At 40.4% G+C, this 21,778-nt stretch overlaps 1 long non-coding RNA gene across 3 annotated transcripts; it reads left to right on the top strand.

The window, feature by feature from the left end:
- Window positions 1-7,568: 7,568 nt before the first annotated feature.
- Window positions 7,569-21,211, top strand: LOC114285028 (uncharacterized). 3 transcript variants are annotated; one of them, XR_014329233.1, is made up of 3 exons: window positions 7,569-9,208; window positions 19,959-20,068; window positions 21,016-21,211. It is a non-coding gene; the product is annotated as an uncharacterized LOC114285028 (long non-coding RNA). The 3 variants fall into 3 exon arrangements; XR_014329232.1 differs by lacking the exon at window positions 21,016-21,211 and having other exon boundaries at window positions 7,569-8,343; window positions 9,115-9,208; window positions 19,959-20,464; XR_014329231.1 differs by lacking the exon at window positions 21,016-21,211 and having other exon boundaries at window positions 19,959-20,464.
- Window positions 21,212-21,778: the final 567 nt, after the last annotated feature.

Here is a 21,778-nt window from a genome sequence, read left to right as displayed (position 1 = left end):
TTTAACACATGTTTTGTACGTGATTCACATGTAGAGATGATTAGCATTAAACACTTGAGAGAAATTAAAGAATGGGGAACAATTGAACGGATATGTAACGAATAAATTGATTGAGTAAATTGAAGGCAATGTATTTTGAAATGTTATTCTTGTTTATGTTTTTGCAAGCTGAGTTATTAAGAAGTATCATCCGACCAAGCACTGTGCGTAATTTCGTTATAACGGTATTTTCATATGAAATACTTTGGAATTGTGAAACTTTTTCTTTGTATAAATTATGTTCCTTGACAAGTGTTTTCGAAATGATAAAATATGCTTGAAATCTTCGGAGTAATTATGCTATGGCAAGTTTCTGAAAGAATGTTTTGATAAGAATGAATGAGTCTCCTTTTGAGAAACGATTATGATAAATGGGAAAATGTACTTTGACCCTCAGTAACTGTTATTTGTCTATGATCCCTCTTGGATGGTTTGTATAAGCTAATGATTCACTATAAACGTTCTGTATGATGTCAATATTTGACGATTGTCCTGAATGCTAATTCAGCAAGTTAATTACGGCCTAAATCACGGTGAGTAATAGTATTGTAAAGATATGTTTCTAATTGATTATTTTGATCCAGGTACGGTGACTTATTCTAATATCATGTTTCGATCGAAATGAACGAGTTTATGAACATTATATGACATGTGCGATATGGACCTAAGGTCATTCCGTTTTGATATATGTGGGCCCAAGGTCGTTTTGATATATGATTGAGCCCGAGGCCGTTTTGATATATGTTTGGCCTGAGGTTGTTCTGTTATATGTTGGGCCCGAGGCCCTTTCGTAATATGTTGGGCTGAAGGCCGTTCTGTAAATATGATTATGGATGTTGTTGTGAATGACTGTAGACACCCCATTTTTGACCGACCTTAAGACTCAGACGTCACTGATTGAGTGCTCGGTGATATTGCATATTGTGCTCGTTCAGAAGTTTCAGAGTCTCGGCTGCGAGCCTTGCCTTCGGACTTCTGGACTCTTTCGTGCCTTGCCTCGGTTTGCGAACCAGGCTCTGTTTTCCCTGTTTTCTTTTCCCGAATGGAGGGAGAGGTCTCGTAGATCATCTCTCAGTGGCCGTAGGCTACGTTTTGTGGTCGTAGGCCATTTTTCCCGTTTGGAGCCCGGTTTCCGATTTTTCGGAGCCGACGGCCGTGTGCCTCGGTTCGGGACCGCTTAACCACCTCCGTTTGCTCCGATTTTTGGCATACACCTTATTTCCTCCCTTTTGGGGAACACTGTGGCCCGAGAGACCAACTTCGTGGTCAAACGCCACCTCTGGTGCTTAACAGTCCATTTTCAGGGCCCCCGAACCTTCGTTTTGCATCGGTTTGGGTTCATTTTTGGTAGAGACCTTATTTTCGTTGTTAGAAAGGTTGTAGGAGAGTGGAAGGCCAGCAATTTTTCTGAAAAACCAGCTTTTGTTGATGATTGTTGTTGTTAATGATGATGATGATGATGACGACGACATATACTGAAAATAGATTAAATTTTTTTGTTGTTCTTGTGTTGAACAAAATTAAAAAGAAAAAAGAAAAAAGGTCGGGGATTTTTTAGGGCCGGGGAAACTCGATCCCCGTTAGGGAGTGGGGGTGAGGGGTGATGGCGTCCCCTCCGGGGATTGGGGGCAGGGGCGATGATAGGAATTTTTTTACCTTCGAGGATCGGGGACGGGGAGTGTAATTCCCTATCCTGCCCAACCTATTGCCATTTCTAATTGGGATGTTATTTTCCCTTAAGTATTAGGCGCAATTACAACTGATTTTATTGGTCAGACTTATTTATTCATAGGTCATACTCTAATTTGTAATGATATATTTTCATTACAAAAATAATTTTTAAACATACAATTCAACTACTTATATATTTTACATTTTTCACTATAAATTAACACAAATAAATTAAATTTCACAAACAAAAATTAAAATGTTCAAATCATTTATCATATTAATAAATTTCTCCATATAATTATGAGTACCAAATAATAATTTCACAAACACAAAACATACATTTAAAAAATCTTAATTTTTTTTTTAATATCAAAACAAGAGACAAATATGTAAAAAATATTCCTAAAATAATAATATTAAATTGCATGAGGCCTCAAAAGTGTTAGAGACCCGAAATAAATTATCAATTTTTTTTGAGTTTCATTCTTGCGAATGTACTCCCCGAGCGCGACACTTAACACGTTAGTGACAATACTATGCACAAATCGATACGCATAGCCCCTAGTGCCCGTTGTTCACAGTTAGGACAACTAGAGTATCTAATCTCATTCACTCCCCTAACTTTCATAATTCATTTAGAGTGTGTAGAATATTTAGTAATTCATTTGAGATCTCTAACATTATCCGTGAGGTCTACTACATGTTGGGCCGAAATTGGCTTTAAACAAATAAATTTGGACGAATTACGCTAACAGTATCTGTAGTTTAAAATTTGTGTCATTTTGATCATTGACTTTTCAATTGTGATACATTTGACATTAAATTTTAAATCTTGTTCTAAATAAGGACAATTGAAGGCATTATTTCCTTTGCAAATGAAAAATGCTCAATTTCAAAGACAAAATCGTTAATTTGCTATAAACTATTTTGACAAAAATAAATATCAAAAAGTTATTTTTGAATTTTTTAAAAATTATTTATACCCACCAAAAATAAAATTATATAAAAATAATAAATCTTTTACATTTTTATACATCTATTTTTTTACTAAATTAATTTTTAGTATGTGTTTGGATGATAATCATGAAATGAGTAATTGTTTTTATTGATGTTTTTGTTTTTGTTGTTAACAGATTTTTTTTATGGTTATCATGTAATGAATGATTATTATCCTTTTAATGTGTAATCGATAAATTTAATATATAAAATATTTTTAAGTTTTGGATTTTTTGATTTAACGGATTAGTTTAATAATAATATCAAAATTGTCGTTATATTTGATTTTTGAAAAAATAGAAACTAATTTAACGAAAATAAACATCAAAATAATTTAATTTTAAAAATTATTTGTACCTTTCCAAAAGATAAAATTATATAAAAATGATGTGTTTTAAAAAAAATTTCACAAATTTAATTTTTAATTTTTTAGAAATTTTTTCTAAAAATCAAATCAAATCAAACAGAACTTTATAATTAAGAAAGTGCTACTATTATTCATTAAAAAAAGACTATTATATTTCAAGTAAAATACAAATTAACCAACATAAAATAAGTTGTAAGACAACTTTGTCATTAAAATGGACCACTTGCAAAAAATAATATTATATCTTTGTCATTAAAAAAAAAAGTTGTAAAACTATTATATCTTTAATTATTTTTATTTAAAATAAAATTCAAAATTCAGAATAAAATATAGCACAATTAAAAATTCGAGATTAAAGTGATACAACTTCTAAATTATATGTACGGTATAATTTGCCCAATAAATTTTAGCCACGACAGTACTGGAACACTCCTCTGCTTGCTTTAAATACCTAACATGGACAATTTCTCGGCAACCCAACAGAGTTGTAAAAGTAAACAAACACTACTGCAAATCAAAATCAACTAGCTTCATCTCCTTGAATTCGATTTCATTATCAAATCCAATAAGCAAAAGATGTCGCTGATCCCAAGCATCTTCTTCGGCAACCGACGAGGCACCCATCTTCGATCCCTTCACTCTAGACTTCCCACTACTAAAAAGCAGGGCTTTTGAGTCGGCAGCTTGCCGTCGCAAATAGCGGATTTGTCGACGCAAAAACTTTTTGCGACGGCGTTTCGACGGCAACTCAAGGGACGAAAATGGTGGGGTCGCAAAAAGTTTTTGAGTCGGCAATCTGCCGACGCAAAAAGTTTTAATTTTTTGAGACGGTAGATTGCCGACTCAAAAAGTGGTTAAATGTTTTAAAAAATTTAACTCATAATTTTCTCACTGAGGCTCCCAAGGTTCGAACACACACCCATTTGGACAAGTTGACCTACACCCACTTCACCACCACACCTCTTTCAGATATTAAACGAGATATATATTATTTATAGTATATACACTCAATATTAATATAAAAGTATATGTATAAATAAATATATTTATTAAATATAATCAAGTAAATAAATATATATCTTGGTTATAAATTATTTTTTTTTTGCTACGGCATCAGTTGCCGACACAAAAAGGTCTAATTTTTTGCGTCGGCACAAATTTGCCGACGCAAAAGGTCTATGCCGACTCAAAAGGTCTATCTTTTGCGTCGGTAAATTCAATCGACTCAAATAATACTATCAAATATTAATTTTTTGTGTCGGCCAACGGTGCCGACACTAAAGGTTTGGTATTTGAGTCGGTAACTCTGTGCCGTCTCAAAAAGGCTACCTTTTGCGACGGTAAAATTTGCCGACTCAAAAAACCGACTCAAAAGACCCTTTCTTTAGTAGTGTCCCTTGCCATCAACTTTCTCGGGAAAATTCGGCATTCGCGAGCACTCGCCTGGACTGAAAGTGTTAATATTGATGTATTATTGATTGATTGTATGTATTTTGTATATTACAAGGATTCCTATTATATAGGAGAGGATTTGGGAGTAGGTGAGGTAGGTGAGTAGGTGGAGTGGGTGGTAGTGGAGGTGGTAGGTGGAGTGGGTGGTAGTGGAGATGGTAGGTGGAGTGGGTGGTAGTGGTAATTTACATTTACACAATTTACATTAACAGCCCCCCTCAAACTCAAGGAGGATAGGTACTAGTCAACTTGAGTTTGGAGAGAATAACAAAACAGAAAAATAAGCTGACAAATAAAATTAAAAATGGGATAGGAGACACTGTATGGTTGTGTCAGACCATTGTAGAAGACACAGTATGGTCGTGTCGGACCGTTGTAGCAGACACTGTGTGGTCGTGTCAGACCGTTGTAGAAGACAGTTTATGTCGGACCGGTGTAGCAGGACAGTTTACGGGGTCATGTCGGACCGATGTAGCAGCTGACCGGAATCAATGTCGGGACAGTTTATGGGGTCATGTCAGACCGTTGTAGAAAATTGTGGTGGTGCACCAAGGGGGCGACTTAGGGAGTGCGCCATGATACTGTGTATAACCCCCCCTGAAACTCAAATAGGTGTGAAGAGAGAAATCTATTTGAGGTTGAAACAAAGGGATTGATAAAGCTGTCCGGTGTAGAAGACACTGTATGAGTGTGTATATAGGCTGCCCAAAAGATATACATGGATATAGATATCGAGCCCTCAAAAATCGCGCCCTCAAAAGGTGTGCCCAATCTTTCAAAAGGCGTGCCATCAAAAGGCGTGCCCAGTTTGTCTGGCGTCAAGTGGCGCGCGATGCGCGTGGCTGCCTCGGCTATTTAACCAAGATGGAGCCTGAGGCCGAGGCAGAGGCTGAGACAAAAAACCTGCGAAATCCTCTGAAAAACTCTTCCGTTTCTGAGAGAGAGACTCTGTAACACTCTATTGCCCAGAAAATGGCCTCGTCGTCCCGTGGTCTGCTCACTCTCTTTCCCGACCTCAACGAGTCAACAAGAGAGATAACTGGTGCAGTGGCCAGTGAACCTCAACCAAACACCTCCGGTTTTGCGCCGTTGAACTTTTCGATGCGGTCTGTGGAGCAAAAAATGGCAGTGCAAACTGATATTGAGGCCAATCAGTATACTTTGAAGTCATGTGTGGAGACCATGACGGCGGTCACAAACCTGTCGCACCGGCTGCAGAGTAGGACAAATGAGGTGCAGCAGTTAAACGCCCAACTGGCTCTGCTCCAACGCATGTATAAGGATGCGCGAGCAGAGATAAGTGTGCTAAAGGCGGAAAATAAGGAGCTGAAGCGGAAGGCCACCGTTATGTTCCGATTTGGAGGTCCGCCATATGCTGCAGTGGAGGAGCAGGGAGTAGTGATCGTGCCCAGTGGAGTGGGAAACACGGAGGCAACACCGTCAAGGGCTGCTCAGGACGGAGGCAAAAAGAAGAGACCGGCGGCAGAGTAGAGAAGAAAAATCCCGCCGGTGGATGTGGTGGTTTTTTTTTTTTTTGTGGTTTGTTTGCTTTTTTCTCGTTTTGTGTTTTTTTTTTTTTTGTTTTTCTTTTTGGTGGAAAATTGTGATCGGGGTTGATCCCCAGCATGAAGAAATGACAAGTTTGTGGAATGTGGGTGGGGTGAGTTTTTGTGTTGGCCCACGCTGTTGTTAAAACTTGCGTTTTTTTTTTTTTTTTTTTTTTTGTGGGTGTTTGGTGGTGTAAAATGGAGGAAAAGAAAAAATAAAAGAAATAAAACAAGAAAAGTAAAATGGGTTTGAAAAACGAGAGAGAGAGAGAAATAGGCTATGATGGTATGCGAAGGGAGTCGGTGAGTGGGATGCAAAAGGTGAAGGAAAATTGATTAAAAAATAAATATAGAGGTGGGAATGGTGTCAAAAGGGGACACTGTCAGTGGAAAACAGGAGTGTATTGATTATTTGAGATAATAATAATAAAAATAAAAAGAAAAAGTTAGTGGAGAATTATTTTATGGGAGAGGGGAAGGAAGTGGGAATAAAAAAATGAAAAGAAATAGATAAAGTGGAGAGTGTCGGGCTGTCTGTATGGGGTTGTGAATGTATGGTGTGTGGGTTGGTTCTGTGTGTGTCACGGTTGGGTCACATGAAAATGAGTCGATCTGGTTTGCAGCCATGGACGCTCGCACAGAGCGAGAGAGAGAGAGAGAGAGAGTATGGAGTTATTGAAGCCACCATCCAATGATCATAAAAATCCAAAGAGAGAGAGAGAGAGAGAAGAGATGCCATTAGTCAGATTATGTTCTCCTCCTCATCCCTCCAGCGAGAGAGAGCGAATTTGGTGATATAAAAAGGTTGGCGCCGGTAACGTCGATGCACCAGCGACGGCGAATCACGACGGTAATGGTTGGTGGTACAGGTGGGAAGGCAGCATCGCTGGAGTAGTGACGGGATGAGGGCAGTCAGCGGCTGGTTTGGACATGTGGTGGTTATGGAGGTGAATGGGTCTGTAGGTATTGTTTTTGAAGAAAGGACAGAGAAATGTGAGTTTTTTTTTTTTTTTTTTTGAAAACAAACTGTGTTGGTCCTCTCTCAAAACCGTGAGAGAGAGAGAGAAGAGAATGGCCCTCTCTCTATCACCCGTGGCAGTGCAGGTGGATCGGTGCAGAGGTGGTGGCTGAGAAGATGAAGCAAAGCCGTGGTCAGTGAGAAGGGAAATAGAGCTGTCTGCAGAGAGAGAAATTAGAAAATTTGGGTTTGTTCGGCGGACGGCCAAGGCGAGGCTGTCGCCCGCCGGTGAAGCGGAATTTCTAAGTTCTTAACCTCGCTCTGATACCATGTTAATATTGATGTATTATTGATTGATTGTATGTATTTTGTATATTACAAGGATTCCTATTATATAGGAGAGGATTTGGGAGTAGGTGAGGTAGGTGAGTAGGTGGAATGGGTGGTAGTGGAGGTGGTAGGTGGAGTGGGTGGTAGTGGAGATGGTAGGTGGAGTGGGTGGTAGTGGTAATTTACATTTACACAATTTACATTAACAGAAAGGAAACACGGGAAGCTCATATGTTCAAGACCGATCTTCCTGGTCTGAGGAGGAAGTGACGGTCGAGATCGAGGAAGACGATAGGGTTTTGCAGATCAGCGGTGAGAGGAATTTCGAGGAGGAGAAGAACGATACTTGGCACCGTGTCGAGCGCAGCTCCGGCAGGTTCACGAGGCGGTTCCGGCTGCCGAAAAATGCGAAAATGGATGAGGTCAAGGCGTCAATGGAGAACGGAGTACTTACCGTTACATTTTTCAAGGTTGAGGTTAGGAATCCTGATGTTAAATCCATTGAAATCTCTAGTTAAAATTAATGTATACAACTATTTAATTGTATATGTGAAATGTAGTGTTTATATGTGTGATGATATGTCTCTAAACCTTGTTTTGGGAGTGTGTAAAATAGGCATTTTTAATTACAAACTAATGATAATGTGAGTGGTGTTTAAAATCTCAATTTTGATTTGCTGTGGATTTTAACTTTATACTTCTCTATCTATTATTTGATCATTTGTAATCTTAAGAATGATAAGAGTTTCAAATTTAATGAAGAAAAATACACAAAATGCAATTCATGAACTATCAATTCCTTCTTTGAATAGTCTGCAAATGTTAGCAAATACATGAAACTGAAACTGAAATGTAACTGGATTGTAATCTGATTTCAATTGAAAAATCTGATGTCTCTTTTTGGTGGTTTGGGTTTATGTTTTGTTCTTGTTGATTTTCAGTGAAATTGCATTTGTTAGAAACTAGGAGTTATCCAAAACCAGGTAAGCAGAATTGAAAAACCCGTGTATGAATAGGGTTTAAGGTTTTTTGATTGATTTTTCTTTAAAAATCTTAAATTTTATGTGAACATCTAGTTGAAAAATAATAAGACCCCTTAATTGCTTGTATAATCTATTTTTTTTTATAATGGTAAATGAAAATTCACCCGACTACATAATCAAACCCACCACATCAAATTTTGTGCACATAGAATTTTGGTGAATAACATGAGAATATGAGATCGTGTTGATTGTTTCTCGAAGACTCCATTTTGTTACATCCTATGCAGTTATATCAAGGAGACATTTGATCCAATGTAAGTGAAATATAAAAGAAAAAGTAAATGGAATATATTTGGATTGATTTGTCTCTATTCAAAAATTTGAATCCAACATTAATAACCCTTCATCAATTTTTTCATTGAATTTAATTTCAAATTTGACTAAAAATCTTGATTTGATATGAACTACTCCAATCCTTTCATCACATTTTCATCAAAATCTTTTTTTAAAATTCCTCTCTTGAAAAAATCTCCAATGCTTCATCTTCTTAAATTTTTAAAAAATTCTAACTTGATGAATTTTCAATTTGATGAAAATATGGTTCTCCCTTGATTTGATGAACGTTTGATGAATGGGATGGATGGAGATGATTGTTGAGTACCTTGATGAGAAAAAGGTTGAGGATTAGAGATGCTCTCAATCACATATGAAAACATTCTTCAGGACTGAGCATGACTATTTTATTGTTGGTGTAATGTTCATCTCATGCAGTGACAACAAACTTGTTGGATATTGTACTGCCAATATCCATATCTGCTGTTGATGATGCAACAGGCATGAACCGCCCTCAGTTTTGAATGTTCAGGTATTTCTCTATCTCTATCTCACTCTAGTTTCCACTTTCTTCAAATTTTTATATTCAGACATGATTGCCAAGAAATTGAAATATGTCCGTCACACATATTTGAATAATTTCACCTGCTACATACTTGCTTTTTTTTCTTCTATCTATAGCAGTATTGCTTATTCTGCACACAACACAGATTCAATCTACATGTTCAAAAGGCTTTAAGCGTGATGGTGATGAACTAATTACATTTCATTTCCTGAGATCAGTTCCTTGAAGAAGAAACTAATTAGAAAAGTTAACAAAGGAAAGACAAAGCTTATCTTCTGCCTTCCTAGAAACAGACACATGTTGAACCCACAACCAAGCAGACATATGGTTTAACACCAGAATCTTTCCACCATCAGTCATTTGCATCGGGAATTCTTATCCCGAAAGAATTATGTATTGGGAGGATGCTAATACTCTCATGCTTGCAAACAAGTTCTAGAAGTATATGCTTCTGATTTCGCTAATTATAAACCTGCAAGTTACAAATATAGCTATGATCAAACAGCCGAGTATCTGCAGTAACTGATTATTTTCAGTTATTTGTTGATTGAGTGATTATGTATTTTTCCTTCTGCTGCATCGGAATCAACTGGTGTGATTAGCTTTTGTTGCTCATTCTTAATAGTCAGCCTATGTTCTCCTGTTCATTAGGAACAATTCTTGACAACAAAATACACCAATCTAAAACCCCAACATGCCACTTCTGTCACTGAAAATAGAAGGTCAGTCCTAATTACTCAAAATCATCAATTAAATTGTACTGATGCAACATGCTCTAGCTTACAATGACTATAGCGATCCCGGGTTTACCCTTGTTGTACAGTAATCCGGACATGTGTCCGTGGATGTTGGTAGTTGATTATTATCTAGTTTACATCCTTTTTACTTTGTATTTGAGTTATCGGATGTGTTGGGAGGGTTTGTTACAAGTTGGTTAGGCCTTGGTTTCAAATTCCTTGTTGTTGAGTTTTTAGGCAGTCCGCTCGAGCGTAGATTGCACGCTTCCAGTATTTTCGTGTTCCTGCAAAACTTCTGCAGAGGTGGTTTTTACGCTCGAGCGGGTTTGTTGGCGCTCGAGTGGTGGCGCTCGAGCGGGTCGGTTGGCGCTCGAGCGGGTAGTACTTCTGGGTATAAGTTCTGGGAGGTGGAAATCTGCTCTCGAGCGGACTGGTTTTCGCGCTCGAGCGGAAGTGCTTTATTCTTGTGTCTTGGCGCTCGAGCGGGCCTTATTGCGCTCGAGCGTGTCCAGAGTTTTGTTCTTGGCGCTCGAGCGTTGTGTTCTCTGCTCGAGCGGGTCATACGTATATGAGTTATCTGCTGGGTGATTTTAAATCACTTTTTGCTTTTCTTTCTCTCTCCTACTTTTTCTAAAAGCTATTTTGAGAGCTTCTCTCTCTAAATTCTTGTCTTTTCTCTAGATTTGATCTAGCTAGGGTGAGTTCCTCACCTTCGGTCTTCGTAAAAGTCGTGTTGATCGTCGGGGGCTACGTTTTAATCTGAAAATCTCGGGTTTTGGAGCACGTTGGGTTTTGTCATCTTCTCCTTTGGAGCTCAAACTTCGAGGTAGGGATATCTTACTCCTCTCTATGGACTTTGTCTTTAAATTTTGATATTTTGAGATGTTGGGGTTGGTTTGGTAATTTTGTGAGAGTTTGGGACTTTTGTGTAATTTTACAAAAGTTAGGGTTTTATTTATAATAAACCTAGATGCATGTCTGGCATAGAGAAACGGGGTAGATGTTGAATCATTGATGAAAATGAAACCTTAAGGGTTGTAATGTTAATTATGGAAAATGACCTAATTACATTGTTTGATTAATTGGGATAATTAATTGTGAGAAATGAGGAAATGAAACGGAAACGTTGAAATTGGGGATGTATGGGAAAAAAGGGTGTAGTGGTATTAATTATCACTCACCGAATTGAAATGTTGATTTCATATCCATTGTGCATTTATTTTCTGTTTAGAAATAACTGCTTTGGGCTATCGGTGGAGGATAGTCGTGATTGTTGTAGACAATGCATGATGATTAGGCAAACTAAAACTAATCGATTGAATGTGTCATAGAATATGACGGTGGATTGAATACATTAAATCTATGTATTGATTGATTGTATATAGAACCCTTGTGTTTATATGCTTTGTGTGTAGAGGAGGAGATGGGGGATGTACTCCGCGGTTTATGGGAAGATGGGGGATGTACCTCTAAACCGGATAGACTTGGGAGGAGATGGGGGATGAACTCCGTAGATACAGCTCATATGCTTGTCTAGAGAAGTGAAGATAGAGCTCATATGCTTATCTTTGAGAAGTGTAGATACAGCTCATATGCTTGTCTAGAGAAGTGAAGATAGGGCTAATATGCTTATCTTTGTGAAATGTGGATGTAGCCTATATGCTTATCTGTGAATGTGGGATATAGTTTTTATACATATCTGTTGAAATGGTGATAGAGCTAACATGCTTATCTGTTGAAAAAGGGAAAGTGAAAAGCAACTTGGACTCATAAGTCGTATGACATAAAACGTGATTTACGTGGATGTATTAGTGTTGGCCATCTATCAATTGCTAATCTTTTAGTCATTGTTCATGGTTGGTTTAGTATATTTCTACTGGGCTGTGGCTCACCCTATATGGGAATATCATTTTCAGGTGCATGTAGCATGCCACCTCCAAGGACGTAGCTTGGGAGGCTAGAGGCAGGCGTTGTTGTTTTATTTTTGATGTATTACATGTAATCTCAAGCCAAGGGCTTAAACTGTAAATGAGTTAGCACTCTTTTGTTGTAACCAAGTGTTAACTTGGAAAGCTGTAAGCCCGTAGGGCATTTGCTTTTGTTGTTAACATGTAATACTTTTGTAATGAAACCCTGATTAATATAAGAATGTGGTTATTTCGCATGTTAATGAATGTCTTAATTGTTGGGTTAATGTTATTTTTTGAGGGCGTTACAACTTGGTATCAGAGCGTACCGGGTTCGAATACTTTGGGTACGTGGGAAGTGATTAGTATCACAATGGGTTTGTCTCGCTTGGAAGAGACTTAGAGGTAGTGTCATATGCTATGTGTTTAATTGATAACATGCTTATGTGTTTATTTGGGTATGGGATTTAATTTCTAGGATGTTGATTGGATCCTTGGGTTTCTGTGAGTCTTGTTGGAAAAGCACTTGATCAATGCTGTTTCTGACCGGAACTCTTGTAACGCCTCGGGACTATCATTATCCGGAAATGAAATTCGTAAGTGCTTATATGTTTATGTGCTTACGTGGAGTGAATTACAGTTGTCCATGCATTAGGACGCGAGTGTTATAGCTTCGGCACATTTGTGAATGTGCTAATAGTCTTGGTTACCTTTATTAGGATGTCAGGACGAGGAAGAGGTGCTAGGTGTGGTAGACCTGCGAGGCAGGAGGTACCTGTACCGGATGACGTTCCGACAGTACACGAAGGGGTTGGTCAGGCCAATGTGGCCGAGCCAGCGGGTCAGCAGGCTATGAGTGCCTTGGCCCGAGAGATAGCAGGAGCTTTGGGTATTCTCAGAGCAGGGAATCAGGCAGCTGAGGCAGGGCCTTCCTTCTTGAAGAGGGAGTTCTTCCGGTCTAATCCGGATGAGTTTGTCGGGGATCCAAAGGAGCCACTGAAGGCTGATGAGTGGCTAGAACAAATGAGTAAGACGTTCGAGATGCTTGGCATCGAGGACGGAGCACTGAAAGTGACCTTGGCATCCTTCCAGCTGAAGGGAGATGCGGGTCAATGGTGAAAGTACGAGAAGGCTCATGTTGGTGGTACATGGGAGGCGTTTGTGAACGCTTTTCAGGAAAGGTTTTCGTCTGCAGCAGCTAGGGAGAAGCTGAGGGATCAGTTTAGCCGGCTTAATCAGCAGGGCTTGTCAGTGGCCGAGTTTGAGGCTACTTTTACCAGTCTGTCCAGGTTTGTACCTAAACTGGTGGCGTCTGAGGAACGCCGTTGCTATGAGTTTGAGCGGAAGTTGAGGCGGGGCCTTATGTTGAGAGTTGGTGGGTCTTTCATCAGGGAGTATAGACACCTAGTGGATGCTGCAGCTCATATGGAGCTCTTGATGCAGGAGGAGGATGAGGGGCAGAGAGGCTCCAAGAGAAGCCAAGATGGCCAGGGTGATGGCAGGAGGCAGAGGGGTTCTAACCCTCAACAGTCGCAGGGTGGTGTTGCTAGATCGACCTTTCCAGTGCCGAGTGCAGGATCGGGGAGAGGTAGTCAGGGGGATTTTACCTGTTACAAGTGTGGCCAGCTGGGTCACAAGGTTTCGGTTTGCCCGCAGAAGGGTGGGGGTCAGAGAGCTGCTTCTTCTTCAGCTAGACCACAGAGTCAGAGTTTGGGCAGGGGGCAGCCCTTGTCTTGTTATCAGTGTGGACAACCCGGGCACCTGAAGAGGTTTTGCCCACAGTTGAGTGCCACTTCGGGAGCGTCTGGTTCTAGGCAGACGCAGAGTTTTCAGCCAGCTCAGTCTGTGCAGGCCTCGAGGGCCAATCCGGGAGCTTCGTCATCCCAGTCTGTACAGCAGTCGTTTGCTCCGAGGGGTGAGCAGGTAGATTAGGGGCCTACAGGGCGTGTGTATGCTGTTACCGCGCAGGATCTAGTACCGGCTCCATCAGTAGTGAGAGGTACTTTTCTGTTTTGCAACTCGGTTGCTAGTGTGTTGATAGGCACGGGTGCATCTCATTCTTTTGTATCTGTTGCATTTGCATCTGTGTTGAAATTGGAGTTAGCGCTATTGGCATCTCCTATTTGTGTTGTGTCGCCTGTTGGGGGTGAGTTGGTTTTGGAACATGGATGTAAGGGTTGTGATATAGAGGTCACCGACCGTAGGCTTCCTTTTCCGTTTGTGGTCATGCCCATGAAGGGTTTTGATGTTATTTTGGGTATGGACTGGTTATCGTCATACCGAGCTGTTATAGATTGTTATCGTCAGAGGGTAACGGTGTGTACTCCGAGCGGGGAGTGTTTCCATTTCTTGGGAGACCGGGTTGGTAGTGTTTTGCCACCGGGGTGTGATCCGCGAGGGCGGAGTGAGCTTAGTGGTTTACTTGCTAGTTTTGAGAGTAGTGAGTGTGATGAGGCCCAGGTTGTGTTACCGAGGGTAGTTTGTGAGTACTCAGACGTCTTTCCCGAGGATTTCGTTAGTTTGCCACCTCATCGGGAGATCGAGTTCTCCATTGATTTAGTGCCCGGCACGGCGCCGATTTCTATGGCACCTTATCGTTTTGCTCCAGCAGAATTGGTTGAGTTGAAAGTTCAGCTTCAGGAGTTGTTAGATAAGGGCTTTATTCGCCCTAGTGTTTCGCCGTGGGGAGCACCGGCCCTCTTTGCTAAAAAGAAAGATGGGGCCTTGAGATTGTGTATTGACTACCGAAAGTTGAATCGGGCTACGGTTAATAATAAGTACCCTATGCCCCGTATAGATGATTTGTTTGACCAGTTGAAGGGTTCCCGTTGTTTCTCTAAGATAGACTTGAGATCGGGTTACCACCAGTTGAGGGTCAGGGAAGAGGATATTCCGAAGACGGCATTCCGTACGCGGTATGGCCATTATGAGTTTCTCGTGATGCCATTTGGGTTTACCAATGCACCGGCAATCTTTATGGACTTGATGAACCGGATTTTCCGGGAGTTCTTAGACCGATTTATGGTCGTCTTCGTGGACGACATCCTTATCTATTCGCCTTCTGAGGAGGAGCACGAGGAACACTTGAGAGTGGTGCTTGAGTTGCTTAGAGCCCATAGGCTGTATGCCAAGTTTGGGAAGTGTGAGTTCTGGCTAGGAGAAGTCAAGTTCTTAGGCCATGTGGTATTCGGGGAAGGGGAGTCTGTTGATGCATCCAAGGTTGAGGCAGTGCGAGATTGGGCACAGCCTAAGAGTGTATTTGATATCCGCAATTTTCTGGGATTAGTTGGGTATTACCGCCGGTTTGTGAAAGATTTTTCCAGGTTAACTTCGCCGTTGACTAGGTTGACTCGGAAGGGAATCAAGTTTGTGTGGAGTGAGACTTGTGAAAAGTCGTTCCAAGAGTTGAAAGTTAGATTGACCACCGCTCCGATTTTGATTATTCCGGAGAGAGGGTTGGGTTATGCGGTTTATTGTGATGCCTCATGAGAGGGTCTAGGTTGTGTGTTGATGCAAGAGGGGAAAGTGGTAGCTTATGGCTCACGTCAGTTGAAAATACACGAGAAGAATTACCCTACTCACGATCTAGAGTTAGCGGCTGTGATCTTTGCCTTGAAAATCTGGAGGCATTACCTTTATGGGGAGAGGTTCGAGGTGTTCTCGAACCACAAGAGTTTGAAGTATCTGTTTACACAGAGGGACTTGAATTTGAGGCAGAGGAGGTGGATGGAGTTCATCGAGGACTATGATTTTGAGTTGCATTATCATCCGGGAAAGGCCAATGTTGTGGCCGATGCCCTTAGTAGGAAATCCATTAGTGATGTAGCTAGTATAGCCATCCGGGAATGGGAGATGTTGGGTGCATTTGGCGAGTTTGATTTGCTACTAGGCGAATCTGTTGAGGCTGCGGCCTTGTTTTCTGTTGTTGCGCAGCCTGCACTTGTGACTAGAGTGTTAGAGGCTCAGAGAGGTGACCTTGAGGTAGAATCCCTCCGAGAGAAGATCTCAGGTGGGAAGGTTGAGAAGGGTTTGACGGTGTATCCCGACCAGAGTGTGAGATATCGAGACCGTTTGTTTGTGCCGGAGTCTTGCCGAGGAGAGGTACTCCGAGAGTTTCATCATTCGCGCCTTGCGGTGCATCCGGGAGGTACTAAGATGTATGAGGATTTAGGTCGCCAGTTTTGGTGGCGGGGTATGAAGAGAGATGTGGCTGTTTTCGTATCGAAGTGCCTTACTTGCCAGCAAGTGAAGGCCGAGCATCAGAGGCCAGCGGGTTTGTTGCAACCCTTGCCTATTGCCGAGTGGAAGTGGAAGCATATCACTATGGACTTCGTTATAGGTCTTCCGAGGACTCAGCGGGGTAGTGATACTATTTGGGTGGTTGTAGACCGGTTGACTAAGTCGGCGCATTTTATTCCTATGCGCGTGAGAGATTCGGTAGATCATCTTGCCGACTTGTATATTCGGGACATAGTGAGGTTGCACGGGGTCCCAGTGACGATCGTCTCAGATAGAGATCCTCGTTTTACTGCTAGGTTGTGGCAGAGTTTGCAGAGTGCCTTGGGCACTAAGTTGACCTTTAGTACGGCTTATCACCCTCAGACTGACGGGCAGTCCGAGCGTACTATTCAGATCCTTGAGGATATGCTTCGGGGTTGTGTCCTTGATTTCAGTGGGACGTGGGAGAGGCACTTGCCATTAGTGGAATTTGCCTACAACAACAGTTTTCAGTCTAGTATCGGTATGGCACCGTTTGAGGCCCTGTATGGCCGACCGTGTAGGTCTCCAGTTTGTTGGGCCGAGGTGGGTGATGCACCTTTGTTGGGTCCGGAGTTGGTTAGGGAGACGACGGAGAAAGTTGAGCTTATCCGTAGGAGACTTGTTACAGCCCAGAGTCGTCAGAAATCTTATGCTGACCGTAGGAGAAGGCCTTTGGCGTTTGAGGTAGGTGACCATGTCTTTCTAAAGATATCACCTAGGCGAGGTTTGATGAGGTTTGGGAAGAGTGGGAAGTTGTCCCCACGATTTATTGGACCTTTTGAGATCCTTGAGAGGATTGGCGAGGTTGCTTATCGTTTAGCCTTACCGCCGCAGTTGTCTGGAGTGCATGATGTGTTTCATGTGAGTATGCTTAGGAAGTATGAGCCAGATCCTTCACATGTGTTGGATTGGACCGATTTAGAGGTAGATGAGGATACCTCGTATGAGGAGAGACCGGTTCGGGTCTTGGATAGGCGGGATCAGGTCCTGCGTGGCAAGACCATTCCTTTGGTGAAAGTCTTGTGGAAACATCACGGAGTGGAGGAAGCCACTTGGGAACGTGAGTTGGAGGTCCGGGAAAAATATCCGGACTTGTTTGTTGTTGTGTAATCTTGTATTTACATTTTAGACTATCGGTGAACTTAAGAGCTTTTATATATGTCTTAAGTTGTGAAACATTGAAAATGTTTTGGTTTATTGGAAATATGTTTTGGAACTTGCCTCATATGGAAGTTGAATGTAACATTATATGTGTTAAAATATATTGTTGAAATTGGAAAAGAAATGCGTAATGTTGATGCATGTCGAAAGTACATATGTTGTTTACATATTGTGAAATGCCTCTTGATAAGAGATGGGATGACCGGTATTGGGTCGAGATTTTGAATGTTAAAATGTAACATTGTTAAAAATGGAGGAAAACCAGTTTTTGAAAACTTATGCTTAATTTCGGGGACGAAATTCTATTAGGGGGGGAGGTTATAGCGATCCCGGGTTTACCCTTGTTGTACAGTAATCCGGACATGTGTCCGTGGATGTTGGTAGTTGATTGTTATCTAGTTTACATCCTTTTTACTTTGTATTTGAGTTATCGGATGTGTTGGGAGGGTTTGTTACAGGTTGGTTAGGCCTTGGTTTCAAATTCCTTGTTGTTGAGTTTTTAGGCAGTCTGCTCGAGCGGGTCTTCTTGCGCTCGAGCGGAGATTGCACGCTTCCAGTATTTTCGTGTTCCTGCAAAACTTTTGCAGAGGTGGTTTTTACGCTCAAGCGGGTTTGTTGGCGCTCGAGCGGTGGCGCTCGAGCGGGTCGGTTGGCGCTCGAGCGGGTAGTACTTCTGGGTATAAGTTCTGGGAGGTGGAAATCTGCGCTCGAGCGGACTGGTTTTCGCGCTCGAGCGGAAGTGCTTTATTCTTGTGTCTTGGCGCTCGAGCGGGCCTTATTGCGCTCGAGCGTGTCCAGAGTTTTGTTCTTGGCGCTCGAGCGTTGTGTTCTCCGCTCGAGCGGGTCATACGTATATGAGTTATCCGCTGGGTGATTTTAAATCACTTTTTACTTTTCTTTCTCTCTCTTACTTTTTCTAAAAGCTATTTTGAGAGCTTCTCTCTCTAAATTCTTGTCTTCTCTCTAGATTTGATCTAGCTAGGGTGAGTTCCTCACCTTCGGTCTTCGTAAAAGTCGTGTTGATCGTCGGGGGCTACGTTTTAATCTGAAAATCTCGGGTTTTGGAGCACGTTGGGTTTTGTCATCTTCTCCTTTGGAGCTCAAACTTCGAGGTAGGGATATCCTACTCCTCTCTATGGACTTTGTCTTTAAATTTTGGTATTTTGAGATGTTGGGGTTGGTTTGGTAATTTTGTGAGAGTTTGGGGCTTTTGTGTAATTTTACAAAAGTTGGGGTTTTATTTATAATAAACCTAGATGCATGTCTGGCATAGAGAAACGGGGTAGATGTTGAATCATTGATGAAAATGGAACCTTAAGGGTTGTAATGTTAATTATGGAAAATGACCTAATTACATTGTTTGATTAATTGGGATAATTAATTGTGAGAAATGAGGAAATGAAACGGAAACGTTGAAATTGGGGATGTATGGGAAAAAATGGTGTAGTGGTATTAATTATCACTCACCGAATTGAAATGTTGATTTCATATCCATTGTGCATTTATTTTCTGTTTAGAAATAACTGCTTTGGGCTATCGGTGGAGGATAGTCGTGATTGTTGTAGACAATGCATGATGATTAGGCAAACTAAAACTAATCGATTGAATGTGTCATAGAATATGACGGTGGATTGAATACATTAAATCTATGTATTGATTGATTGTATATAGAACCCTTGTGTTTATATGCTTTGTGTGTAGAGGAGGAGATGTGGGATGTACTCCGCGGTTTAGGGGAAGATGGGGGATGTACTTCTAAACCGGATAGACTTGGGAGGAGATGGGGGATGAACTCCGTAGATACAGCTCATATGCTTGTCTAGAGAAGTGAAGATAGAGCTCATATGCTTATCTTTGAGAAGTGTAGATACAACTCATATGCTTGTCTAGAGAAGTGAAGATAGGGCTAATATGCTTATCTTTGTGAAATGTGGATGTAGCCTATATGCTTATCTGTGATTGTGGGATATAGTTTTTATACATATCTGTTGAAATGATGATAGAGCTAACATGCTTATCTGTTGAAAAAGGGAAAATGAAAAGCAACTTGGACTCATAAGTCGTATGACATAAAACATGATTTATGTGGATGTATCAGTGTTGGCCATCTATCAATTGCTAATCTTTTAGTCATTTTTCATGGTTGGTTTAGTATATTTCTACTGGGCTGTGGCTCACCCTATATGGGAATATCATTTTCAGGTGTAGGTAGCATGCCACCTCCAAGGACGTAGTTTGGGAGGCTAGAGGCAAGCGTTGTTGTTTTATTTTTGATGTATTACATGTAATCTCAAGCCAAGGGCTTAAACTGTAAATGAGTTAGCACTCTTTTGTTGTAACCAAGTGTTAACTTGGAAAGCTGTAAGCCCGTAGGGCATTTGCTTTTGTTGTTAACATGTAATACTTTTGTAATGAAACCCTGATTAATATAAGAATGTGGTTATTTCGCATGTTAATGAATGTCTTAATTGTTGGGTTAATGTTATTTTTTGAGGGCGTTACAATGACAATGCTGTGAAACGTGAGAAACTAATTGTAATTGCTTTTGGATGTGCCTTATTTTACATCAACTGAGGATAATACATAGATGATCGACAAAGTTATTCTTTCTGACATTAATGCTAAGAATCTAATTATAATTTCTTTGATCAGATGATTGATATCTCACAACAAAGCTATTGCCTACGCCAAATATGATGGTGGGTGAAATCAATAATTATGCTGATGTGATGCTGCTACTGTCCCAAGATCTCCATTGTTAGGTTAGAAGTTCTGATCCTTTCGCCAAGGCCTTCACCACTATTGTTGACAATACATGCATGCATGTCCTATAAAATCTCTGTATTTTTCTTTCTTTTTAGGGAAGAATTTGTTAATCTAGTATTTGATTACCATTGCACCAACTGGAAAATCATATTCTGGAGCTGCCGAAAATGCATGTTTTGTTTTGGTCTTTTTTTTATTTTTTTGGTTTTTTTTGTTTGTTTTGTTTTGTTTTGGTGTTTTTTTCTTTTTATTTATTTTCTTTTTTTTTTCTTCTAAGTGACAATCATGTTGCTTGGTGTACTTTCTGTGGAATTTTGAAACTGGTTTAGGTTTGGCAAGGACCTATAGTCTCTCTTGTCCCAGTCCCAGAAAAGATTTTGGGTTCGTTTTCAGTCTGTTGTATAGCAAGTGCTTTGGGATTTGAGCTCATACCATCGTAGAAGAATGTTTGAGCTACCTAGTTAAACCCCAATTTTGGTACTTTGATTATGCCGATTTATTTCATGCAGTCTACAAGGTAAAAATTAATTATCAAAAAACAGAAGTTAAAATATTCCTTCTTAACTTCTCAAGATTCTTAATAGTTGATTTCAATATAAAAGTTATAAACAAAAACTACACTAAAGACTCGCCCTCACAAGAGCTTATTTTCCTTACGCTGTGTTTGGTTGAGAGATTTGAAGAGTGATTTGGAAAAGGAAATAGAAAAGGTTAGTGAAATGTGAATAAAATATACTTCAATTTTATCTAATTTCACATACCTCTTCTCTTTTTCTTTTTAAATCTCTCTTCAAATTTCTTAATCAAACACAACATTAAGAATACAATATGTTACATATGTTGGAACTGTAGAAAGGAAGCAAATGGGTGAGAATTTGCATAAATTTGGTTGGGACAGAAGACAAAAGATGGTTATAACAATCTTCGTAGGTTTTTGTTGCAGGGCACGGAATTGATGAGGTATAAGCTCATGAGCTTCGAACTCTTGGAAAAAGTTGTAAACATGTGGCACTTAAGACCTCCTCTAACCGGAGGAACTACAACTTTGTTCTTGCCTGTTAAATTAGATATCTTTGACAGCTTCTCGGCCTCAATCTTGTTCCCCATGTACATGCATATGTATATAGTTGCACTTTTTATGTTTTTTGTTGTGTGTATATTGAGAGAGAGTTTGAAGATGATTGAAGAAAGAGGAGAGAATATATGAGTTGGGAAGGTGGGGTCATCAAATGGGACACATTCAAATGGTAATAGTAGTGAGGGTATATAGATAAAAGAAGCTTCCAATTACTTTCTTTTTTGTTGTAACGTTAGTTGTAGAAGTGGTGGGCGGTATAGATAAAGAGCCTTTGAACTACTTTCCTCAGGGTAATAGTGAGAAATAAAGAAGTTTTTGGTGTGAAGAAAAAGTGAGCAAGGGAGGGTATACACAGGTAGGAATGACAATAGGTCGAGGTGGGGCCGGGAATCACACTCTCCATCTCCGATTCCCGATGGTAGAAATTTTTCCATCCCCGGCCCCGATCCCGACGAGGAGGCTATCACTGCCCCCGCCTCCTAACGGGGATCGAGTTTTCCCGACTCCGAAAATTTCCAGACTAAAATAAAAAATAAACATCATATATATTCAACAACAACAGATCTAAGCATATATATTCATCAACAACAACAACATCATCGCCAAATCATATTTGTTCATCATCATC

Source organism: Camellia sinensis, chromosome 5 (genome assembly GCF_055761805.1).
Source record: "Camellia sinensis isolate YWXY chromosome 5, ASM5576180v1, whole genome shotgun sequence".
Taxonomy (NCBI): Eukaryota; Viridiplantae; Streptophyta; class Magnoliopsida; order Ericales; family Theaceae; genus Camellia; species Camellia sinensis.
The sequence above is the reverse complement of the archived record's forward strand: the minus strand, read 5'-3'. Positions and strand labels throughout refer to the sequence as shown.